This window comes from Lissotriton vulgaris, chromosome 12 (genome assembly GCF_964263255.1).
Source record: "Lissotriton vulgaris chromosome 12, aLisVul1.2, whole genome shotgun sequence".
Taxonomy (NCBI): Eukaryota; Metazoa; Chordata; class Amphibia; order Caudata; family Salamandridae; genus Lissotriton; species Lissotriton vulgaris.
Window position 1 is genome coordinate 113590333 of NC_141700.1, and position 24768 is coordinate 113615100.

Sequence of the window (24768 nt, forward strand, 5' to 3'; positions counted from 1 at the left end):
ATCTCCACCTCATGGGCCCGATTCCCTACCGGCCCTCTCGCCCGGCCTGGGCGCCATCTTGGACACAGCACCACGAGGCCGCCTGGCCTCCGATCGACCCTAACCCTGGGCCTGGCCAGGCCCCGACATCCCGGCACCACCATCCACCCAGGAGGTGAGCGGACTACTTGGCAGGTCAATGGGAGAAAGAGGTGTCGATAGCTCTCCCCCGCCAGGTGCCGATCGCCCCCAGCCTCCCCGGGCGCTGGCTCCACCCCCCTGCTGGGTGTCTGGACTCCCTCATCCCGGACCTCCCGACCTCCAAGTGCGAGGGTCCGGACATCAAAGGGCGCCAGACCTATAACTGGGGCAGCTCCAGAGCAGGAAGGCAGTTGTATCCTGGAGTCGAGAGACGCAGAGAAGAACTCATCCTTGACGGACTACTGGCGCTGCCGTAGCCCTGCCTTACGAACTATCATCCCGCCTGCCGGCGCCGCCGCAACCTTCTGAAACCTTCATCGTCGTCGGGACCTGCTGGCGTGGCCGCGGACCGTTTGTAATCACCACCTTCATCGGGACCTGCTGGCTCCGCCGCGGCCCGATCCTCTAGAACGCCGAGCTCGAGGATTGTGAGCTATTTCATCTACCTGATTGGTAACAAGACTGTCCCGCTACCCTTTTCCCAATCCAGAGACCAGAACCGAGGGGACCCCTGAGTCCAGACCTCCTTGTACCATTTTCTCGTACTTAAAGAATTGCTTATAAAGTATCGTTGAACCTTATCCTTGTGTGGTGTACGTCTGTGGGGGGGAAGTTACTTGTCTGAACGATCGCTGGAGACGGCTCTCCCCGGAGACCGCTCTCCTTATCCTCGGCCGACCCTCCCGGTCCGTCTAACATTGGTGGCCAGCGGCGCGATCCGAATCAACGCATAATCGTACAGAGAGTAGCTCACCCCACGACGAAATCACAATGACAACCAAAGAAAGCGGATCCACCGAGAAATTCCAGATGGAGAAATTGGAAGAATACAGCCATCGTGAGTTGAAACAATTCTGCATTGAACTAGGTATCGCTACCACCGGTCTGAGTACTAAAGACGATTTCAAGCACGCCATTGAGTCTTGGGCAGAAACCGGGGCCGTCAGACCCCCGGACCAAAATGTCGCAGCAGCAGAAAAAGACACCACGGCTCCCGAGGAGCGAAGAACGGGTCTCTCGCAAGATGAGATCCAGGAACGAGAAAGAACCCGACTACATGAACTAGAAATGGCCCGGCTCAAAATGGATGGCGAACTCAAATTAGCAGAACAAAAACTGAATCTGGAACATCTGCGACTCCGAGAAGAACGGGAAGAGAAGCAGAGACAAAGAGAGCTCGAAGAGAAGAGACTGGCGTATGAACACGAGCGCAAACTGGCTGAGATAGACTTACGCAAGCAGAACAAAGAATTAGGGGTGCCCGAGCAACCGCGCACCCCGGGGGCAACAGAAAAAAAGGTACACATCCCCAAGGATGTCGTTCGAGAATATTTCCGAGATGACGACATACAGCAATGGTTCAAGGCCTACGAGATCGCTATGACCTCCCACCGGATCGATCGAAGCGACTGGGGAGCCGGCCTATGGGGGAGGTTCCTCAATGAGGGCCGCGATGCCCTGCTACAGCTTCCAGACCATCTGATGACCTCCTATGACCACATGAAAGCTGCCCTCCTCACCCGCTATGGGCTCACACCCGAAATGTACCGCCAGAGGTTCCGAGACTGCACCCGGATCCCGGGTACAACTTGGGTGGAATACGTGAACTATTTCAGCCGGGCCTTCGAGGGTTGGATCAAGGGAAGCAACGTAACGACTTACGAGCAACTTTTCAATCTCATGGTATGGGAGCATCTATCAAACAACTGCTTCGTCGAGCTCAGGCAGCACCTCCTCGACAGTAAATTGACTGATCCACGGCAGCTCGCCGCCGAGGCTGACCGGTGGGAAATCACCCGAGTGGGCCGAAATGGGTCCCATGAACAGAACCGGAACCACCACGGTCAGCACCGTCCCCGAGGAGGAGGAGGGGGCCAAGGACGAGGAAGAGACAACGCCCCGGCCGCTCCCGCTACCAGCACCCCACCCCCGGCCAACCGGGGCAACACCCCGGCGCGGCCGGGATACAGAGCCAATGTCACATGTCACCGATGCCAGCGAGTCGGCCACTACGCAAACGACCCAAATTGTCCACGGAGCCAGACTCCGAGACCCCGCCAGATGGCTGCCGCCTCCCTGGGGGAAGAACAAATCTCCGAAGAACATGAGGAATGTGAGCAAGAACACCAAGAATGGGAACCCGCCGCCATGGTTCTAGCATGCCTAGGGGGAAGAGACATGGTCCCGCGGGTCCCCCTACCCGCCAACACCCGGAAGTACAGTCAATGGGTGAACATTAATGGACACCGGGCCGAAGCCCTACGTGACACCGGGGCCAGTGTAACAGCCGTCCGCTGTCACCTGGTGGCCCCAGAACAGATCCTGCCGAACACTCTCTGCCCTGTCCGATCAGCCGACAATTCGGAGAGTCTATGTCGGATGGCTTGCGTCCCCTTCGAGTGGGGAGGAGTCTCCGGCATGTTGAAAGTGACGGTCCGAGATGACGCCCCCGTAGACTGTCTCCTGGGAAATGATCTTGAAAGTTCCCCGTGGGCCGCCGTAGAGAGGAGAGAGCATCTGGGGATGTTGGGCATCCCGGACTGGGCGTGCGTAACCACCCGGTCCATGGCTGCCCGTGCCACCCCCAGACCCGAAGAACCTGAATGGCCGGCACCCCCTCCCCCGGTCGCTCCAGTAGAAGACACCGACCGTGCCGTCCCCCCAGAACAAACTCCCGAGGAGCTCGTTCAGCCTCAGGACCTTCCCGGCCTGGATCAGTGGCGTCAGGAGGGGGGGCCCACCCAAGAACAGTTCCGCCAAGAGCAGAAGACCTGTCCCTCCCTCGAGGGACTCCGCCAACAAGCCCTCGCTCAGAGCGCAGGGGATACCTCCGGAACCCATTGGGTCTATTGGGACAATGACCTGTTGTACAGCGAACAGAAACTCGCGGAGTTAGGGGCCAGCCGAGTGCTAGTGGTGCCCCTCCGCTTTAGAGACTTCTTGCTAAACCTGGCCCACGATGTCCCCCTGGCTGGCCACCTGGGTCAGGATAAAACCTACAGTCGCCTGGTGACCCACTTTTTCTGGCCCAAGATGAGGAACGATGTACTCCAGCACTGCCGATCTTGCCCCACGTGCCAGGCCAGCGGGAAGAGCGGCCGCAAGCTGAAAGCCCCCCTGCAACCTTTTCCAGTGGTCACCACCCCGTTCGAGAGGGTGGGAATAGACATTGTGGGGCCCCTGGACCCCCGTACAGCACAAGGACATCGGTTCATCCTAGTACTGGTGGACCACGCCACCCGCTACCCCGAGGCTGTTCCCCTGCGAACTGTGACAGCCCCGGTAGTCGGCCGGGCCCTGATGGGGATCTTCTCCCGTGTGGGCTTCCCCCGAGAAGTCGTCAGCGACCGGGGCACAAATTTTATTTCAAAATACATGAAGTCCCTCTGGCAACAGTGTGGGGTCACCTACCGGTTCACAACCCCCTATCACCCTCAAGGAAACGGACTCGTTGAGCGGTTCAACCGCACGCTCAAAGGGATGATTGGGGGGTTGGAAGAGCCCCTCCGTCGCCAGTGGGATGTGCTACTACCGTGCCTTCTCTTTGCCTACCGAGAAGTCCCCCAGAAGTCCCTCGGCTTCAGCCCGTTTGAACTCTTGTATGGACACCCGGTACGTGGGCCGCTCAGCCTAGTCAAGGAAGGCTGGGAAATGCCCCCTCTAAAGAACCCTCCAGATGTTTTCAAGTACCTCCTAACCCTCCGCAACCAGACCAGACGATTCAGAGAGATGGCAAAAGCAAACTTGGAGGCCAGTCAGGAGGACATGAAAAGGTGGTACGACCAAAATGCCTCCTCCATCGAATTTGAACCCGGCCAACAAGTATGGGTAATGTCTCCCACCGAACCATGCGCCCTGCAAGACAAGTGGACGGGGCCCTTCAAAGTAATCGAGCGCAAGAGCCCTGTCACCTATCTCATCGATATGGAATCTTCACGGAACCCTCTCCGGGTCCTCCACGCTAATAGACTGAAACCCCATTTTGTGCGCTCAGAACTCAGCCTCCTGATGGCAACAGACAATGGAGCCGAGGAAGACTCCGAACCCCTCCCTGACCTCCTGCGGACTCGGGAGAAGGACGGCTCCGTGGACGGGGTCCGACTCTCGGAGACCCTCACCTTGGAACAACGCCAAGGATGCCGAGACCTCCTGCTGCAGTTCACCACCCTGTTCTCCCTCACCCCAGGGGTCACCCCCTGGTGCGTACACGACGTGGACACTGGAGACAGTCCCCCTATCCGCCATCGGGCCTACCGCGTACCAGATCGGGTACGGGCCTGCATCCAAGAGGAGGTGGCCAGGATGCTCACGCTCGGGGTCATCGAGCCCTCCGACAGCCCCTGGGCCAGCCCAGTGGTACTGGTCCCCAAAGCAGCCGCCCCCGGCACCACACCGGAACTCCGGTTCTGCGTCGACTACCGGGGCTTGAATGCGGTCACCAGAACAGACGCACACCCCATCCCCCGGGCAGATGAACTAATAGACCGCATGGGAGCTGCCCGCTACCTCAGCATCTTCGACCTGACAGCGGGCTACTGGCAGATCGGTCTCACACCCCGGGCCCAAGAACGATCTGCATTCTCCACCCCTGATGGCCACTATCACTTCAAGGTCATGCCATTCGGCATGAAGAATGCCCCAGCAACATTTCAACGGCTAGTAAACCAGGTCCTAGCGGGGCTTGAAGAATTCAGCGCCGCCTACCTGGACGATATCGCTGTGTACAGCCACCACTGGTCCGACCACCTCCACCACCTCCGAGAGGTGCTACAGGCCCTCCAACGAGCTGGCCTCACGATCAAGGCCAGCAAATGCCAAATTGGCCAGGGGTCCGTGACCTATCTCGGGCACCAGGTGGGAAGCGGTCTGGTGGCCCCTCTGCAACTCAAGATCGCTGCCATCCAGTCTTGGCAGCCCCCCATCACCCAGACCGAGGTCCGCGCCTTTTTGGGACTCACAGGCTACTACCGGCGGTTCGTGAGGGACTATGGCAGCATTGTGGGGCCCCTCACGGAACTCACATCCAAAAACCAACCAAAGAAGGTCAACTGGACCCCAGACTGTCAAGCGGCCTTCGAGAAGCTGAAGGCCGCCATGTGCTCCGCCCCTGTGCTCCAGGCCCCCGACTACAGTCGGGAATTTATCGTCCAGACGGATGCCTCCGACCATGGCATTGGGGCAGTCCTTTCCCAGTTGAACACCGAAGGACTGGACCAGCCAGTGGCTTTCATCAGCAGACGACTCCTGGCCCGAGAACAACGCTGGAGCACCATCGAGAGGGAGGCCTTCGCCGTGGTGTGGGCCCTCAAAAAGCTCCGGCCATATCTCTTCGGCACCCACTTCCGGGTACAGACCGATCATCGGCCCCTGCAGTGGCTAATGCAGATGCGGGGGGAAAATCCGAAACTACTACGTTGGTCCATCTCCCTGCAGGGGATGGACTTCACTGTGGAACATCGGCCCGGGCAAGACCACACCAACGCAGATGGCCTGTCACGCTTTTTCCGCCTCGACGAGGAGAGTCCCCAAGAGGATGGGTGACTCTCCCCGCCTTCAGCTGGGGGGGACGCATGTTGGACAGGCCACATGAAGGGCTTGCTCCCTCCCCGCATGACCAGGCCCGAGCCCGGCTCCTCAGATGTTACACGCAACAACCACCCGTTTCCCGTCTCCTATGGGACCCCTGCCCCTGAACATCTCCACCTCATGGGCCCGATTCCCTACCGGCCCTCTCGCCCGGCCTGGGCGCCATCTTGGACACAGCACCACGAGGCCGCCTGGCCTCCGATCGACCCTAACCCTGGGCCTGGCCAGGCCCCGACATCCCGGCACCACCATCCACCCAGGAGGTGAGCGGACTACTTGGCAGGTCAATGGGAGAAAGAGGTGTCGATAGCTCTCCCCCGCCAGGTGCCGATCGCCCCCAGCCTCCCCGGGCGCTGGCTCCACCCCCCCTGCTGGGTGTCTGGACTCCCTCATCCCGGACCTCCCGACCTCCAAGTGCGAGGGTCCGGACATCAAAGGGCGCCAGACCTATAACTGGGGCAGCTCCAGAGCAGGAAGGCAGTTGTATCCTGGAGTCGAGAGACGCAGAGAAGAACTCATCCTTGACGGACTACTGGCGCTGCCGTAGCCCTGCCTTACGAACTATCATCCCGCCTGCCGGCGCCGCCGCAACCTTCTGAAACCTTCATCGTCGTCGGGACCTGCTGGCGTGGCCGCGGACCGTTTGTAATCACCACCTTCATCGGGACCTGCTGGCTCCGCCGCGGCCCGATCCTCTAGAACGCCGAGCTCGAGGATTGTGAGCTATTTCATCTACCTGATTGGTAACAAGACTGTCCCGCTACCCTTTTCCCAATCCAGAGACCAGAACCGAGGGGACCCCTGAGTCCAGACCTCCTTGTACCATTTTCTCGTACTTAAAGAATTGCTTATAAAGTATCGTTGAACCTTATCCTTGTGTGGTGTACGTCTGTGGGGGGGAAGTTACTTGTCTGTACGATCGCTGGAGACGGCTCTCCCCGGAGACCGCTCTCCTTATCCTCGGCCGACCCTCCCGGTCCGTCTAACACACACGCACCCACACACACAGACAGAGCCACACACACAGAGCCCAACACACACACACACAGAGCCACACACACACAGAGCCACACACACACACAGAGCCACCCACACACACACACAGAGCCACACACACACACACAGAGCCACACACACAGAGCCACACACACAGAACCACACACACAGAACCACACACAGTCACACACACACACAGAGCCACACACACACAGAGAGCCACACACACACAGAGAGCCACACACACACAGAGAGCCACACACACAGAGAGCCACACACACACACAGCCACACACACACAGAGCCACACACACACACAGAGAGCCACACACACAGAGAGCCACACACACACACACACACACACAGAGAGCCACACACACACACAGAGAGCCACACACACACACAGAGAGCCACACACAGAGAGCCACACACACACACACACACAGAGCCACACACACACACACACACAGAGCCACACACACACACACAGAGCCACACACACACACACAGAGCCACCCACACACACAGAGCCACACATACACAGAGCCACACAGAGCCACACACACACACAGAGCCACCCACACAGAGAGCCACCCACACAGAGAGCCACCCACACAGAGAGCCACCCACACAGAGAGCCACCCACACAGAGAGCCACCCACACAGAGAGCCACACACACAGAGAGCCACACACACACAAAGCCACACACACACACAGAGCCACACACACACACAGAGCCACACACACACAGAGCCACACACAAAGAGAGCCACACACACAGAGAGCCACACACACAGAGAGAGCCACACACAAAGCCACACAAAGCCACAGAGAAACACACACACCCTCACCCTGGGGAATCTCATTTACAAATGGGTTATTCGAGACCCCCACCAACTCCCAGAGCTCACCCGTTGCTTCCTTCAGTGTAGGTCAGCCACACGCCCATCTCTGCCTAGTAACGCCCCAGGGAACAGAGGCAAGAAAAAAGAAAAACGATCACAAGCAGGGAACAGAGGCAAGAAAAAAAAAACTATCACAAGCAGGGTAAATGCTGTGTCTGGAACTCGGGGTGCTCCTTTGTGACTGTGACGAGGAACACAGACGAGGATGGTAATGGAAATATATAAATGCTGGTACACACTATCCTAAAGTCCCGTTTGTTAACACGAAGTGCTGGTACTCTCCAATTAAAAGTATTTAATCCATACTGAGAAATGCAGGTATTCCCCTTTCAAATGTAAGTGCATATACTCAGTGATTGTGCATTTAAAAAAATTATCCCAGGCCATGCTTTATTAATTATTATAACACGCTAAAACAGTACTCGGACAGCATGTGTGCATACAAGAGAGGAGACGTAATAAAACTTAATCAGCTTAAAAAATAAAACCACCAACGAAAAGTTGCAGAATCAACGGACGTCAGGGACAAGGACTGGGCTGTATCTATTACGTATATCGGAAATTCGCTCATGCTAATAGGAAGAAGATGTTGTACCATAGCGGAGATACGTTTCTACCTCCGCTGCAGGTGTAGCAAGGGCTCTGGGTGGCCGAAGAGACGCGAAGCTCAAGAGTAGCGTCAAGGTGTCAGCGAAGAGAGGAGGCTATAATCTATACTAGAACTGGGGCAGTTCTTTGTTAATATAAAAGAGCATATTGCCAGCTTCTTTGTCTCTCATTCAAAGGGTGAACAGATTCTCGGTGCACCCACCCTGGAGACATTGTCATAACCCAACCAGTGACCTAGACCTTGCCCCAGCTGCGATAGGCCTGGCGGTGCCGTAGTGCTCTCAGGTCCTGGCCTGCTGTGCGCAATTGAAAGGAGGCATATTCTGACGCCATACCCTCGCTGAGCTGCCCTGCCAAGGTCCTCTGCCCGGATTGATTCTGGGTGACCCTGATTAGCCAGCCAACGTTCGCACCCTCAACAGGACCCACTGCGCCCTGTCTGTGTAGCGCTCCACTCCCCCGTGCTGTGCGCGAAATGCTCATCGATATGCCTGGTTTGTCCGTCCGCACGCGTCGAGGCGCTAGAGGCCGCTGCCGAGCCGGCCACAGGTGCCAGACATGCACTGCCGTCCATCTCTTCTTCACTATCCGATGCATCCATCACGTGTGAAGCCTGTGCAGCCACCTCCGCCCACCCCTTCTGGGCCCTTGCCGGCAGTCCCCGGGAGGCCCCCGTTCCGGCTGCAGGCCCTCCAGTACACTGCCCTCGCCGCTCAGACCCCGTGACCGGGCTGGTTTCGCCCTGCTCCACCCCATGGCCCAGCTGCAGTACACCTGTCGGTTGCCCCAGTCCTCGCCACGGCTTGCCATTCTCTCTTTCTCCAGCAGCTCCTGCAGGACGGCATCCAGCGCCAGCCCGTCGTGGCGACCCCTGGCGCGCTTCACCTGTTTTGCGCCCGAATCGCTGTCCTCGCGCCTGTACCTCACCGCCTTACGTCGCTCCCTTCCGGCCCTAGTCTCGCCTACGCTGTCGGTCCTCCTCTTCGCACTCCTGCTCCCGTCCATGCTTAGGTGCAGTGTGAAGGCGATTATTACTTTAGTCCTTGAATCCTGCTGCCCCCGAGGCTTCCACGCCATTATGCGCTTTCAATGTATCGACCCAATTGTGCTTCCTCTTTTTCGCGGGCCTGTTGACTGCCCACCTCCCGCTCAGGCCCCGCCCCCCAGGGGTTTGTCGCGGGCCCCTCACCGGTCCGGCTTCACCTTCCCAGGCGACGAGAGGAGCAGATAATTAGCGCCCCGGACGCCCGAGAGGAATCAATTAACTAGGGGAGACTGCTCACGCTGCCTGCACGTGCCAGTTGGCCCTCTGATTGGTTAATAAGGAACACCAAAGCAGAGCCGACTTTGGCGTGCAGGCAGCGTGATGGGGCGTGTTTTTTCCTGAAAACGTCACGGAGAGAAAGGACAGGAAAAAACACGCCCCTCAATCCTAAACAGACGGGGCTAAGAGTGACAGGCAAAGCTCTTCTCCAATGGCTGGCTGCCGTTTAGGAAGCCAGCCAATGGAGAAGAGCTGGCTTGTTTAAGCCCCGTACTAGAGACATAAGATCTCGCCAGCGAGACTGCGCAAGCGCAGCCTATGCAGGCCGAGACCTAAAAACGCATGGCGCACTAAATGTTGCAGGAAAGCATGTTGTGCCTGCAGTAGGAGAAACTCATTAAAGAAAATAGTGCTTACAGACTAAATAAGACGTACCATGTAACAACCGAAGTTAAAGGGCCTGTCCTCATGGGATGTTACAAATGAAGACAAGGCAGTACTAAGGAGGGACTAACAAGCCTATTAACGAATCAGAAGCCAGCATTTACGAAGGACAATGACACAAGCCAATGACAAATATTGGTGGAGAGTGGGCTGGGCTTCAAGTTTATACTCCAATACAGGAAGCCTCGCAGAGCAGCGCATGCGCTGCCCAAGCTCGACCTAAAAAAACAAGTGCAAGGGCTCTCGTCAGGAGCCCCCTGCAGCTTCTACCACACATTGCCCCTGCTATACTGCTAACAATAGTAACAACACAACTACAAACTATCACACTCTTACAAGTGTGACAGTTCGTGCTATTTCAGCTACCCAAAGCTATAAGAATGGCTTGGGTGGCAGGTAATAGTCATTTTGAATTTATATTGAATTAATAATTAACTGTTGTTGTGGCCATCTCTAAATCAGCCAGACAGTGCTAGCTTGTGACAGACTGTCACAAGTGCCAGTGTTGACAATTAAGTGCTGGTGCCGAACACCGGAAACTACTGGCTCAGATTAAGCACTGGTCTTACCAAAACAGCATTAGTCAACTGACAAGTAGTAACTACCTAACCTCCCAACTAAGCTTCCACAGTGAAGCAGCACTTCTAGGTCTAGGTGTATGTATGCATGTAGGTATATGGTATTTCTATAGTGCAAACCAAGCCAAAAGGTGGCAGAACATGAAGAAGAGCACAGCCGCTCCCAGGAGGTTGTCTATGACTCCCCGTATAGGCTATGGCACTCATTTTAGTCGATGGACACATATATATCGTCAACAGACTTTGATCCAGAGCAAGAGAAAGGAAAATACAAAAATAGGAAAAAAAGGAGGAAGATCAAGTTGGATTTTTCTTTTCATAGACAGAAAGCACAGGTCAAAAAAAACTGCCAAAGTGCGATAGAGGGCAGGGAGTGTCTGGTGGATGATTAAAGAAACATGCAGTTAAATCAAGACTACAAAGCCGTTGTATTCGGCACCCAACCTCCAATAGCACCAGCCGTGGGCTTCTGAGTAAAACTTTGGGTCCCTGCACTTATTCGAAAAACAATTAAGTACTGTGTACCAAACTATTGTGGCCTAAATATTTCCAGACAAAAATGAAGTGTCTGAAATAGTTTAGAAAAATGTTGCCCCATTAGAATTAATAATAGAAAATCTACACCCGATAGAGGGATGTTTTTGTAAACGATACTTAGGCCCCAATACTTATGACAGAAGATATTTTTACTATCGATATTTTGCAGGAAACCATTTAGGGCGTTGTCGTCTTAGTTTATTTCTACTGCGCAAACTCGATTGGTGTAGTCGATGATAGTGACTGGTAAGTTAAAAAAGTCTTGTGACCTCTCCTGGTCACCTCATCCAGGCTTCCATTCTTTGCCTCAACCCTACTGTCTTCAGGGTCACTCAACTATTAAAAAAGGCCAGGTCTTAGACCAAACAAACACAAAATAAGATCTCAATTGAGTGCCCTTGAATATTGCGCAACACTCACCTGATCAGAATGCGTATGATGAACGCCTGGTCGGAGGGTTCTTGTCTCGTGAACCTTTTGTAGTATGCGTCACACGATTGGGCCCTCGACAGATGTCCTAGTCCGCAGGGCTTTCTTTGGTTCTTTTTCCTTAGTCTGCTTTACCTATTGGTCCTTTTGTAGCAGTTATTGTATGGTGGATGAACTTCTGCGGTGGTGCGTGTCCTTGGATGTCTTTGGTTGTTCTTATCCTGTTTTCCTTGTCCGGTCTTCCACGGTTTATTTAATGTGGGTTTATTTAATGTGTGGGATCATCAGCGCTGGTTCTACTCTGTTGGACCTTCTGTGGTGGTTTGACGCTGGTAAACTTTCAGCGGCTGATCTCACCTGCGGCACCTTGAGGATGAGGTCTGGTTTACTGAATCCTCTGTGCTGGTTGGTGTCTAGTAACTTTTTACCGATGGCCTCAAGCGCGGCACCTTCAGAAGAGGTCCTCGCTCGTGGGACCTTCTGCGGTGGATCGTTTCCAGTGACCCTTCTACCGATGGCCTCAAGCGTCGCACCTTCAGAAGACGTCCTCGCTCGTTGGACCTACTGCAGGGCGCCTCATTCGGTGCACCCTTTGAGGTGGAAACTGCACAGGCTGTGAGCTTCTCTCCTAGTCTCTGTTAAAAAAGTTGTTTTCAACGAATAATTGCACCATTTCCTGGTCCATTTAATGCCTGGAAAAAGCCCAAGAATGCCTACTCGCCGGTTTTTCTTGCCAGAGCGCCTTTGCCTTAGATACACAAAAGGCTGTTGAAAAATCCCCAGGGCGCGTGAAGAAACACCACACAGCAAAACTCACTCCAAGCCTCTGGTTTCTTATATAAACCGAAACCGAGCTTCAAAAACATATGTGCAGGGCAAGGTCCACGAGCCAGCCTCTCCCACCTGGCAGCTGTAAAGGCTACACTACATGCTCCCCCTACTGGCCGAGGGTTGTGGGCAGTGAGGCTTCCTGGACTCTGCAGTGGTAGGACCAAAGTCCTGCTCAGAAGCCCGCGGTGGGTGCTCTCAGATGTCAAGTGTGCCGAGCCGGCCCTGGGCATCTTCCAACCCTCACCAGTCACTCACTGTCCTTTTATCTCACTCTTTCAGGATCCTTTTCCATCCCTGCCTTCTTTGTCACTTTCTACCGTGGAACAGTAAGTGCCGGTGTCAAAAATAAATGCTGATGGGCCCACCTGCTAACACTGGCTCAAATGAAGCGCTGGGTATCTGTGGTCCAAGAGTCCAGGCCTTGCTCTTGGCAGGTGGTGCTAACATACAATAAAATCATTTACGGTAAACCCCCAGTCAGGGCTACGTCTATTCAAAAGCAAATTCACTTTATGGAACTGCACTAAGATCACCTGGTGCACACCCCTGTGTGAGGTATAGGTATTAAACACGTAGATGTGACAGTTTGAAATAATGGTGCACAGTGACAACCCGAGATCTCAAGACCAAGTAACTCAAAAGATAACACCCCACCTCAAGGCTGCCCTGCGGAGGTAATGTGTAGACAGACAGGGTATCCAACAACACACCAAACATGGAGTGTGGGGGCGACACAAGCCTCGCGTCAGGGCTCCACGACAAGTGGAATGAACATGCTGCCGGAGAGTCCCAGGCAGGCGTCACTTTCAACAATGAGGTGCAAGGTAAGGCGTGGTCACGAACATGAAAAGTCATGGGCGCAGGGTGATGATGCCCGACACCTTCTAATCCTAATGCTGTTCCAGCAGTACTGTCTACAAGACCATGACTTATTCTGTTCCTGATCTGTGGACATAAGCCCAGCACCCAATGAAAATTGAGCATTGTTCAAAGTTTGAATAGTCTGGCCATTCAGCCGGGAGGATATATGTTTGTTTCATGTATATTCCAGCCAGCTACCAGACCGTAAAAACATAACTCCATATAAGGCAATGGATATTTATTTATTTTTGAAATTTATAAAGCGCAAACAAATGCCCTTAGGCGTCTCGGCGCTATGTGCTCAATGCAAGATTCAAGACTGATTTTACTGATTAAACAGACATGTTTTTATCATTTTACAGGACTGGAGTAAGGATTGACATGAGCGGATCTGCAACGGCAGGTTGTTCCAAAGCCTAGCTGCAGTCACCACAAAACGTCTGTCTCCCCAGGACACCGTTTTAGTACGTGGTACCACTATCTGGTGAGCCATGGCGGATCTAAGTTGTCAGCTAGGAGAGTAGATGGCTAGTTGTTTTATCAGGAATTTTTATTTCTGTGCCTCAGAGGGAGGTGGGTGGCAATAAAAGTATGTCCCTCTAGTGGCGAGGTACTATGATATCAGGCACACGTCGTCTAGTAGGGAGCTCACTTATGTATTACAGGCTTTTTACCAGGCAAAACTTGATAACGGACTGCGTGGATGTTAAACAAGGGACTAATAGGCATTACTGCTGGGGAAGACTAAAAAGGTCCTACACCTGAACTCCGCGACACCGCAACAAAGCAAGCAGGATCCCATAACAAGTCGAGGTAGATGGCTTCCTCAAGTGTGAGCTTCTTTTGGGTACCGACTAACAAGCAGCCTATGGCAGTTAGAGCACCTGCCATATTGATGCCGATTTGTGACTAGGGATGAACAAGCATTGGTAACATCAATTTATCCAGTTCAATCCCCTCCACCCTGAGTGCAAAGACAGAACAATCTTTCTATGTAGATGTTAAATGTATTGGACATAAATAGCCATTTAACATTAATAGCTGCACTTAGAGCACGTTATATGTCACCCAAATATTCCATGTGCATCTCAGGACCAACCATAAACTTGATTTTAAATGTTGTACATATGTCTGTGCGAATAACACTGGCCATCAATTCTGAATAAGCCAACAGGTTATCAACCTCACGCCTCACAATCTATAACTATTTTGCACATATAGAACTCTGCACAGTGGCACGCACTTTTTTATGTAGTTTCTCTTTCTGTATTTTTTTGTATTGAGTGATTTACATTGAATTGACTGAGAGCAAATAGACAAAAAGCAGCAGCCTATGTCTCTGTTGGTGAGAAAGAGAGGGCACACAATTGTAGCCTCTGGGACTCAAAGATCTCAGGACGACAAAAAAGATGACAGCAAAGCATTCACCAAAAAGAACAAAAACACAGGGTGGAATTCCTGCTTCATATAGCTTTAGACTTACACCCTTAACCTGCCATGCTGAGGATTGACAGATCCTTGCACCGACCACCTTTCTTGTGGTTGTTCATTCTGTGATAGTCCAGCGTCTCCCATTCCACTCCAATATAGCATTAATTCATTGTATAATTATTAGCACATTGGATTATTGCACCAAACTGCTGGGGGATCTCCTTCGTCTCCCATTTCCCCACCTTGGACAAGTTGCTAAACTTCTCTAACAGTTCCTCAACTTGCCCCGGCTGTCTCTCAGCACTCCCTTTCGACATGAAGCTTGGTGGCTCTTGGACAAAACAGGGCCATCTTATTTCAAAGTGGTTCATGATTTTACATAAACTTCTTTGCCAACATTTTGACCAGCTAGCCTTCCACCATGAATTTATGGCACAGACAGCAGAACATGCTGGTCCCACCAAAGCCTTGTGTGGTATCCTGATTTCTATCTTGTCCTCTTCCAGGTCCCTGCCTGCAGACATCCCAGCACACCCAAACTCAACTAGTTTCAAACAAGCCATTCAAAGACAACAGGATGAAAGAAAACCTAAAGATGCACGTCATATCTAAAGCGTGAATAGACATATAGGACTACTGCACCCTGTAACCCGTCTATGTGTGATATTTGTGTCGCTGATCACTGTTTCCAAATCGCATGCCTCATTCATTTCCTCTGGTTTGTGTTATGCCTGCAGTGTTCTGCTACCTACCATCTCAGTCCATTTGGGCAGCATTTATCCTGGAAATGTCAGGCTGCCCTTGACAAATGAATGAATCAAGGTTGACACATTTAGGAGGTAGAACAGTGACCCCTTTGGACCTAAATAGGACCTTAATAAATTCAACCCCAAAGCATGACTCCTATGAACACACATCTGGTAGACTGGAGCTCTACAGCTGAATGAATATGGACCAATAAAACTATCTAGAATGTGGTCTGTATTTGTAACCGCGAGGGTATCCTGGCACTGCACGCGGGCTATGGTAGGTTGGTTAATTGAAAAGCCAAGTCTTCAGCTTCTTGTAGAATTCAAGAAGAGGAGGAGGAGGAGGCAGCTCGGAGGTGTAGGGAGAGTCCAGGCCACACTTAAGAAGCGCTGTAAGGGAATCATGGAAATCAACGAAGACTCCTCTGTTCCTCAGCACCTTCCTTCAGGGGCTGTTTACTAGAGAGATCATTACGTACACAGGACCACAAACCGATATCTCACTCACTATCAAAGCACCTTCAGGCATAAGTGCAGCTACAAGCCACCTGCCAATCGATGAAAAACTCTGATGAATAAAAACTTGACAGTCTTTCAAAGACCGCCTCGACAACAACGCACACAATAGCAAGGAGCTCTTCAACATCGTGAAGGAACTCTCCAACACCAACGACATCCCGCCGTCGCAAGCCCTGTGCGTCTCCCTTATTTATTTATTTATATATACCATTTATAGAGCGCGCTGCAACCCTACGGGCATCCTGGTGCTTTGGAGAAGGTGCGACTAAGAAGTAAGCAGCAAGGGGCAGGATGGAGGAATGACATATTGCTCCTAGGGTGGTTATACTTTACCACCTCACCACCTTCTTCCACCGCAAGATAGCAGACCTCCACGACAGCTTCAACACCCAGACAGCCCCAACAGATAACAACACAACAGACCCTCCGTACACCACAGACAACGACCCCATGCTAGCCTGGGCCAGCGTGAGCATCGATGACACCATCAAGACCATGCGCACAATACACTCCGGCTCTCCGTCAGACCCATTCCCGCACCACGTCTTCAACAGAGCAAGAAGCTCTGACCGGCGAAACGTCATCAATCTCTCCCTCGAGACCGCGACCTTTCCAGAGATCTGGAAACACGCCGAGATCAACGCCCTACTCAAAAAACCTAAGGCAGACCCAAGAGACCTCAAGAACTTCCGGCCCATTTCTCTGCTCCCCTTCTCGGCCAAGGTCATCGAGAAAACCGTCAACAGACAGCTAACCCGATACCTTGAAGAAAACAGAATCCTGGACCCTTCCCAGTCAGGGTTCCGCAGCAACCACAGCACCGAGACTGCCCTCATCGCCACCACCGACGACATCAGGACCCTGCTGTACAACGCCGAGACCGCAGCACTCCTCCTCCTAGACCTCTCTGCCGCCTTCGACACAGTCTGCCACCGCACACTACGTGCATGCCTCCATGCCGCAGGGATCTGAGACTAGGCTCTGGATTGGACCACCTCCTTCCTCTCCGGCAGAACCCAGAGCGTCCGCCTCCCCCATTCTGTTCCAAAGCCTCCGAGATCATCTGCGGCGTACCCCAGGGATCCTCCCTCAGCCCAACGGTGTTCAACATTTACATGGCCCCGCTCGCACATGTAGCCTGACAGCACAACCTCAACATAATCTCCCACGCCAACGACACTCAGCTGATCCTCTCCCTCACCAAGGACCCCATCACTGCCAAAGCCAAACTCCACGAAGGAATGAAGACCGTCGCCGACTGGATGAAGACCAGCCGTCTGAAGCTGAACTCCGACAAGACGGAGGTATTCATCCTCGGCTCCAACCCTTCAGCCTGGGACGACTCCTGGTGGCCGACTGCACTGGGACAGCCCCGACACCCACCCATGACACACACAACCTGTGAATCATCGTCGACTCAACGCTCTTAATGACCAAGCAAGTCAACGCCGTCTCCTCCTCCTGCTTCAACACCCCCCGCATGCTCCGCAAGATCTACAGATGGATCCCGACAGATACAAGAAAGACAGTCACCCAGGCCCTCGTCAGCAGCAGACTTGACTACAGAAACGCCCTCTACGCGGGAGCCCCGACCAAGCTCAAACGACTACAACACATCCAAAACGCCTCGACACGACTGATCCTCGACATACCACGCCACGGCCACGGCCACATCACCCCCACCTGAGAAACCTGCACTGGCTCCCCGTGAACAAGCGGATATCCTTCAAGCTCCTCACCCACACACACAAGGCACTCCACAAGACCGGCCCAGCCTACCTCAACAGACGGCTCTCCTCCTACATCCCCAACCGCCAGCTACGCTCCGCCGACCTCTCATTCGCCACCGAAGAACAACCAACGGTGGGAGAACCTTCTCCCACCTAGCCGCCAAGACAAGGAGCACCCTCCCACTGAGCCTACGACAGACCCAAGACCTGCTGACCTTCAGGAGGATACTCAAGACCTGGCTGTTCGAAACTTAGCGGCCCCCCTCGCGGGTATGTAGTGCGCTTTACAAATGATTGATTGATTGATTGATTCTACAATAGGAGACTGCCTCACTCCCGGTCATTAGGTACACTGTCTCCAGTCCTGAACTTTTCACCAACAATTCATTGTTTTCATATGTGTTAGTCCAACTAGTTCAATAGAAGCAAAAAAACAACAAAAAATCACCCAGAATGCATTAGGCTGTCACACATAAGTTCAGGACTCGAAAGAGTGTCCGTAATGACATGGAGGGAGGTGGTTACGCTAATCTACACACCTTAGAGGGTCCATCCGGTGAATGATGCTGCATAACAAGTCAGAACTCACACAGTCTTCATTAAACCAGGCAGCTTTTGAAAGGTAGTAACGCATAACTGGGTTAAGAGTACAGTATTTTGCTACACTGGATGTCCCTTTAAATTCACTCTTCTTTTATTGTGTGTTTAGCATGTTTTATATCCTTTATGGTTATTTATTTAACCGAATAAAGAACATTTTCTTCTTCTTTCTTCTACAAGTATTATTGATTAGCACAACATACAAATATGTTTATATTGTATGTTATTGATAGTATTGTTTTGACTATGCGGTTGGTGGCCATCCATAATTTATGTGCATAATACAATTATGGCTTTTGAAACCACTGTTTGTGCAATAACAATATTGCACTCTACTCTATTCTGGTCAATTCTTTTTAGTCTGAAGCGCCAGGATACCCGTAGGGTGACAGCATGCGCTATATAAGCATCGCATTCAATTCAACAATAGTGGAATAAGGAACATACATCTATATAAATTCTAGATATGCAATGCATGCCAGGCGTATGTACATTTTTCAGCAATTCCCGTTTATAGACGAATTGTCCCAGCTAAGGACTTCCAGTTTTATTTTTTAACACCACTCAAAAGTTCCAGCATGCAATGTGCTGCAGGATAAAAAGACAGGACTCGCTGAAGTTGAGACACATGATACAGGACCAACAGACAGCCTCAGTGGCGTAGGAAGGGGGTGCGGTGGGTGCGGGCCGCCCCGGGTGTCATCACTCAGGGGGTGGCAAAATGGCAAAAATATGTGTTTTAAACACATATTTGTGCCATTTGGTCAAGCCGGGGTTGACGAGAAATGTTCCGCATTGGGTACCACCTGACCTTGCTACGCCACTGGACAGCCTTTTCCTTCCAGCATGTTGCTGAAACAGGCAATAGAAGTAGGGGTGTGGGGTGCTGCAGCACCCCCATAATAACGGCGCTGGAGTTCAGAAGGTGAATGAGCAATAACGAGATCTTAAAATATTTTTTGTATCTTGTCACATTTGCTGTGTGTTTCAAGAATAGTGGTCAACAGTCATACTAGGTCTTCTGACAAATTGCTGCTTATTCTTTTAACTTGGAGATTGGGATTTACTTTTCTGTCTCTGACTGCAAATTGAGAGGCTTTGGCAAACGCAACTGAGTGACGATCTTGCTGGGATACAGGGAGTGTGAAAGGAAATGGCGTAGGGTGCCATTTTTTTAATACAAAAAAATTTAAATATCTATAAAAGAACTGTACAAATAGTTTTTTTTTAAATATCAGCAGTGAGGTAGGCACAAATGTAACACATTTCTCTTGTAATTTAGAGGTTTGGTGGAAACAAAGAATTTAGTAGGATCAGATCAAGATACTTTACTTTGTGATGCACAAATGATAAATATTACACATTATCGTTTATGTGCTGTATAATTTTAGCAGTAAAACTGCATACCAGTGCACATGTGTATCCATTTCAATGGAAATGTGCTGTCTGTAAATGACAGTGTGCTGCCACACCATGCCTGTGTAATATATTTACAACAGCGTGCTCCAACATCCACCATCCATTTACATTCTCCGCCTGTAACGCTCTCCTGGGCATGGCACGGCACATTGTTACACTTCCTCTTTGTGTGTCACTTGGACTTTTCACAGTCGCTATGACTACATTGAAGTAACATGAATGGCAGCACCCCTACTATGAAAATTGTTCCAGCACCACTGAGACAAACAATACCTTATGTGGCAGCTAGTGTCAGCAGTAAAAACAAGCATTGGCAAATCCAATAGATCTCGCCTATGCAAGAGCTACTGGCCTTGCCAATGCTTTTTAGCAATGTTATAAACCAGCATGGATGCTGCTCAGCTTGGCTGCAGCTTAGTAGAGGAGAGCGGGGTCGGCTAGAGTGGCGTAGAGAGTTGTTGAGTGTAGTGTTGTGGTGTTGAGTGGAGGGGTATAGAGTGGAGGGGGTAGAATAGAGTAAAGTATTGTGGAGCGGCATAGAGGGAATTGCGTAACGTGGCTTGGAGTGGAGTGTTGTAGCGTAGAGTGTAGTAAAGTATCATGGAGTGCAGTGCCTTGGAGTGGAGTGTCGTAGAGTGGCATAAAGAGGAGTAAGCATGGAGTGGTAGAGCGCTGCCATTACAGACAGCATATTTTCAATTGAAATCGACATTACATTTGCACATACAGTTTTACTCATAAAACAAAACAGCGCACAAACGATGTGCGGAAATAGCATAAACCAGTGTATTGATTTGATCGTATTGGAATATTTGTTACCACCACACTTCAAAATTACAAAAAATATGTGCTTCATTTGTGCTTTCCTAATTCTGATATATTCTGAAATATTTGCCCAGTTCATTTACAGACATTTACATTTTGTTGTGTGCTAGAAAAAAAATGCTCCTTTCCCACCCCACAGAGTCCAGCAAGATTGTAAAATAAATCCTCTCACTTTGAAGTCCACAAAAGAGAAGTAAACATCAAGCTACCTCGGAAGACACAGCCTGATAGTTGACCTCTGTCTTTGAACGCACAGCAAACATGACAAGATAACAACACTTAAAGGCTGGTTTACAGAAAGCGAGCACTTGTGGAAGAATACAATAAACAGGGTATGCTCCAAGGGAGGTACAAAGACAAACTGTACTGCCTAAAACAAAACATGCCAGCAAATAGAAAGCTAATGAGAACACTCATGGAAGAATGCAAGGAGCGATGGCAAACAGGCGATGCTCCACAGGCGGAACAAAGACATTCTGGACAGCCTAAAAAACATAAAGCCAGCAAATAGAAAAGCAAGCAAATGCAAGTGACAAATCCAATGGAAAGCAACAGACAGAATGCATTCCCAGAGAAGCTTTCAGAATGTTACCCAAAAATATTTTCCCAACCAGGCAGCTGCGTTGTCTGGTAGGCTTTGACCTAAAAAACAGTGTCACTGAACACGTTGCTCCAGTTCGGGGATTTAAGCTCCTGTAAACCAGTCTAAGTGGTTCCATTCAAGTAGTCTCAGGACTAAAAATCCTTGAATGCATTAGGTTGTTAAATAAAAAGCTAGCACTTAACATGATATCCCCAATGACAAGAAAACATATAGTAACTCCTCCAATAGAAACACTTTATAAAACACCAACATTGAATAACTGAACGCACCACTCTACAGTTAATTACCATATTTTGACATAATACTATGTTTTAACCCTGGGCTTTATTTTACAAATGATTGTTTCGAGTCTAGGCCTTGTAGCTATGAACACAATGCCTTTTGATAGTTGTAGGCTGATCAATGCATGCGATAAGTCTCAGCGGTCAAGCGAAAACACAGACCAGGAAACCTGCCGCCCCGGTAACCCTACCCTGACCCGACAGGTGTGCCCTCACGAGGCGGCTCACAGCTGCCGTGCCACACGCACACGAGCACACTCACGCACCCACCTGGCTGCGGCCCGCCCGGACAGTACAGCAGAGGACTCCGAGATAAGGGTGAAGGTGTGGGGAGCCCCTGTCCTGACACTAAGGGCGGGGCCAAGTGCACGGGAGTCACGTGACTGACGGCTGAGCCACGCCCACGCACCCTCACGGCAGCTGCTGGGAGCCCGTTGTGCTCCGTAATGCGCTATTTCTACACCCTGCGCTCCCCGGGGCTTCTCCGGGCACTGACAGGCGTCTCAGCAGAGAAACGTTAATTGACACGTGTGTGGTGGAGAATTGTGTGGCATGGTACAGTACGGCTTGGTGTTACATTACAGCACAGTGCGTCCTGTTTGGTTGGGTTTGTACCATAACAACGTCTTGTCCAGGTAACGCCTATGTACAAGCCCCTTGAGCCACCGGTGCGTCACTCCCCCCCCCCACCCCCATATTAAAAGTGACGCACTGGCGGCGCAAGGGGCTTGTAAATACGCCCGTGAGTTCGCGAGGTTCCCAAGCACCATGCATGTGGTCTTTACGCTTCGGTTGTTTTCTTTACATTGTGTACCTATAGTGAAAAATGTTAATGGGATAAACGGGATTACACGTCCCAGAATGCAAAGGGGAAACCTGGACTGGGTACTCCTCACACACACACATGGCATTGGCAACGTGCCTGCTCTGGTGACCGCTGGTGAGGGTAACCTGGACCTTCAATGTGTCTCAGATCACAAGGAGGGAGGGAGGGGGGTCTCTGGTCGTCACTGGAGCACTAAACGGAGGGATGTCTGTGTGTGCTCCCTGCGGCAACCCTGACACTGGGTTAACAAAAGGGTTTAGAATTTTCAATCGTTATAGTAAAATTAGTAATAGTGTACTGGCAACATGGTTACCCCCCCCCCCCCCCCCCCCCCCCCCCCCCCCATCTGTAGTTTCAGAGCAACCCGGCCTTCGTCTTTTTACAATACTTGGAAAGTTGTGACCTGCACAGAGACAGAACACACACATTCCTGCAACAGTTACTAAACCCACTGCGCTACCCAAGCAGTCAGGTCCCGATAACGATCTATACAGTCTGCCACGGGGCTCACTCAGGCACGAGGTGAAACGCCCCCGCCTCTCCAGGCTGCGGTGTCTCGGGAGGGGGCCGGGTGTGTCCTTGGAGCAGGCTTAGAACCGGTCCCGCAGAATGTGCCTGGGAGGCAGGAATGCCGCGGAACAAGCTCCACCGTCCCTCGGGGTTACCTCTAGTGGGGCCCTGCGTGCTGGCAACCAACGAAACTTGACGGACGAGGGAGAGGCTGGGTGATACAGGTCGGATAGCTGAGAGGGATACCGCACCTGCTGCAGAGACTGCGGCTCAATCTACAGACGACAAGCCCGAATCCCAGTAAAACTAGCAGTTTGTTATACCAGGGTCCGATATCTGCGGTAGTGGGCAGATGCCAAACCCATAAAACAATTTAATGAATTAATATACCTTCTAAAGAGATCTTTGCGCTGTGGATTGCAGTTTTCAATCCATTTGTAATTAGGCCTGGGCAGAGTTTGCGTGGAGCTCCAGGAAGTCACCAAAAACATACGTGGACTTCCGCAAGCGGTGGAGTGCATGATGTCCTGCTGATTTTTAGCAGTGGGTGTTTGTTCTGCGCAGTAAAATCAGAGTAAACAGCATCTTCCACTGCCCTTTCTGCAGCTCCAGTGGATGTTCTACTCCAGCGGCAGGTTCCTCAACGCGAACGGGAGGTTTCTCAATGCGAGTGGTGGCTGTAATGTGGTAGGTGAGGCCTACCACGTGGTGATACAACGCCGGCGCTTATGACACATGGACACAAGGTGAGGGTTAGCCGGAAAGACCCCGAGCGGTCTTCCGCATGTTTATTTATACCCCGGCGCGAGCCCGCCCCGGGGTTGTGCGTGCGTGCGTGCATGAAAAGATACATTGTAGTGGAGAGCCCGAGTGGCTCTCTACATCCCTCCTTTGTTTTAGTTCTTTCTGCTCGTGGACATCAAACAAACAGTTCACGGAGATGTCCATGCAAAGTCTCTCAGCCGTTGGCTGGGCACCGGATTGGGCCTCAGGCTGTAGCGACGACTCCGGATCCCTGATGGTTCGGCAGCCCCGGCCGGGGTTGCCCTCGGACCTTCGCTCGGCTCTGAGGCCCGTGGCTGACTCCGCTCGGCGCCGAGGCCGGGTGACACTGGCCTCGGTTGACTCTCTCCGCGTGTCGGTCCTGGCAGAGAGCACGGGGACCTAGGGCAGCTTGCATCTTCTAGCACCAGCTCTTCCTCTTCCATTTCCTCCGCTCGCTGGTGCCCAACGGCTGCTTCAGCTGCCCTCCTGAAGCATGATATGTTTCGTGTGACAGTTTGCCCGCTTCTCTTGGCTGTGACCATTGTCCCTGGAACCTTTTCTACCCTCCACACTTCGGGCTCGAACGGTGTTCAAAACTTCCATCCTGGATAGCGATCCTTGACGACCACTGCATCCCCTTCCTTGATGCCCGACTCTTTGGCGTGACGATGTAGGCTTGCCTTGGCGTTTGTGGCCAGTCTCCTTGCCTGGGTGGCCTCTGCATCTCTCTCTGCCGGCACCCACGCGCTCACCGTAGGTATGCCGTCTCTGGGGGCCCGTTTGAACAGTACGTGAGCCGGGGCGCACTTTGTCGTCGAGTGCGGCGTTTGCCGATAGGCTCCTAGAAACTGATCCAGGGCTATCTCCAGATCTTCCCCATTGTCGACCGCTATCCGAAGGGCTCTGTTTATTGTTCGCATCAGCCTCTCCACTTCTCCGTTGGCTTGCGGCCACAGCGGGGTGATCTTCCTATGATTGATACGGAGGGACTCCAGGTATGATTGGAACTCTCGCCCTTGAAAGGGAGGTCCGTTATTGGACTTAATTTCCTCGGGAAGTCCCATGGTGGCGAACACTCGGTTTAACACCTTTCTGACGTGTGGGAAAGCGGTGGACGCAACGATCTCCACGATGGGGAACTTCGAGAAGGAATCCACCAGCACCAGCCTTCCGTCCGGGAAGCTGCCGAAGTCAATACTGAGTTGGGTCCAGGGAGCCCGAGGCGCATCTTCCGTGATCACCGGTGCCGGAAGAGGTTCACCCCCGGTGATCGTGCAGGCATGGCATGA

The 24768-nt window shown here is 52.0% G+C and overlaps 1 protein-coding gene across 5 annotated transcripts in view; it reads right to left on the reverse strand.

The window, feature by feature from the left end:
• Window positions 1-24768, reverse strand: part of ANXA9 (annexin A9) — a 281466-nt gene that overhangs the window by 164754 nt on the left and 91944 nt on the right. The window contains exons 1-2 of one of the 5 annotated variants that reach the window (XM_086947450.1): window positions 12090-12377; window positions 11520-12005 (exon numbers count right to left, since the gene is read on the reverse strand). The exons of 1 other annotated variant lie outside the window; for it this stretch is intronic. The gene's annotated coding sequence lies outside the window, so the exon portion shown is untranslated. Of the gene's footprint in view, window positions 1-11519; window positions 12006-12061; window positions 12378-21648; window positions 21914-24768 lie in introns of those variants that run through there. 3 more of the 5 variants (XM_086947449.1, XM_086947451.1, XM_086947448.1) reach the window with 3 other exon arrangements.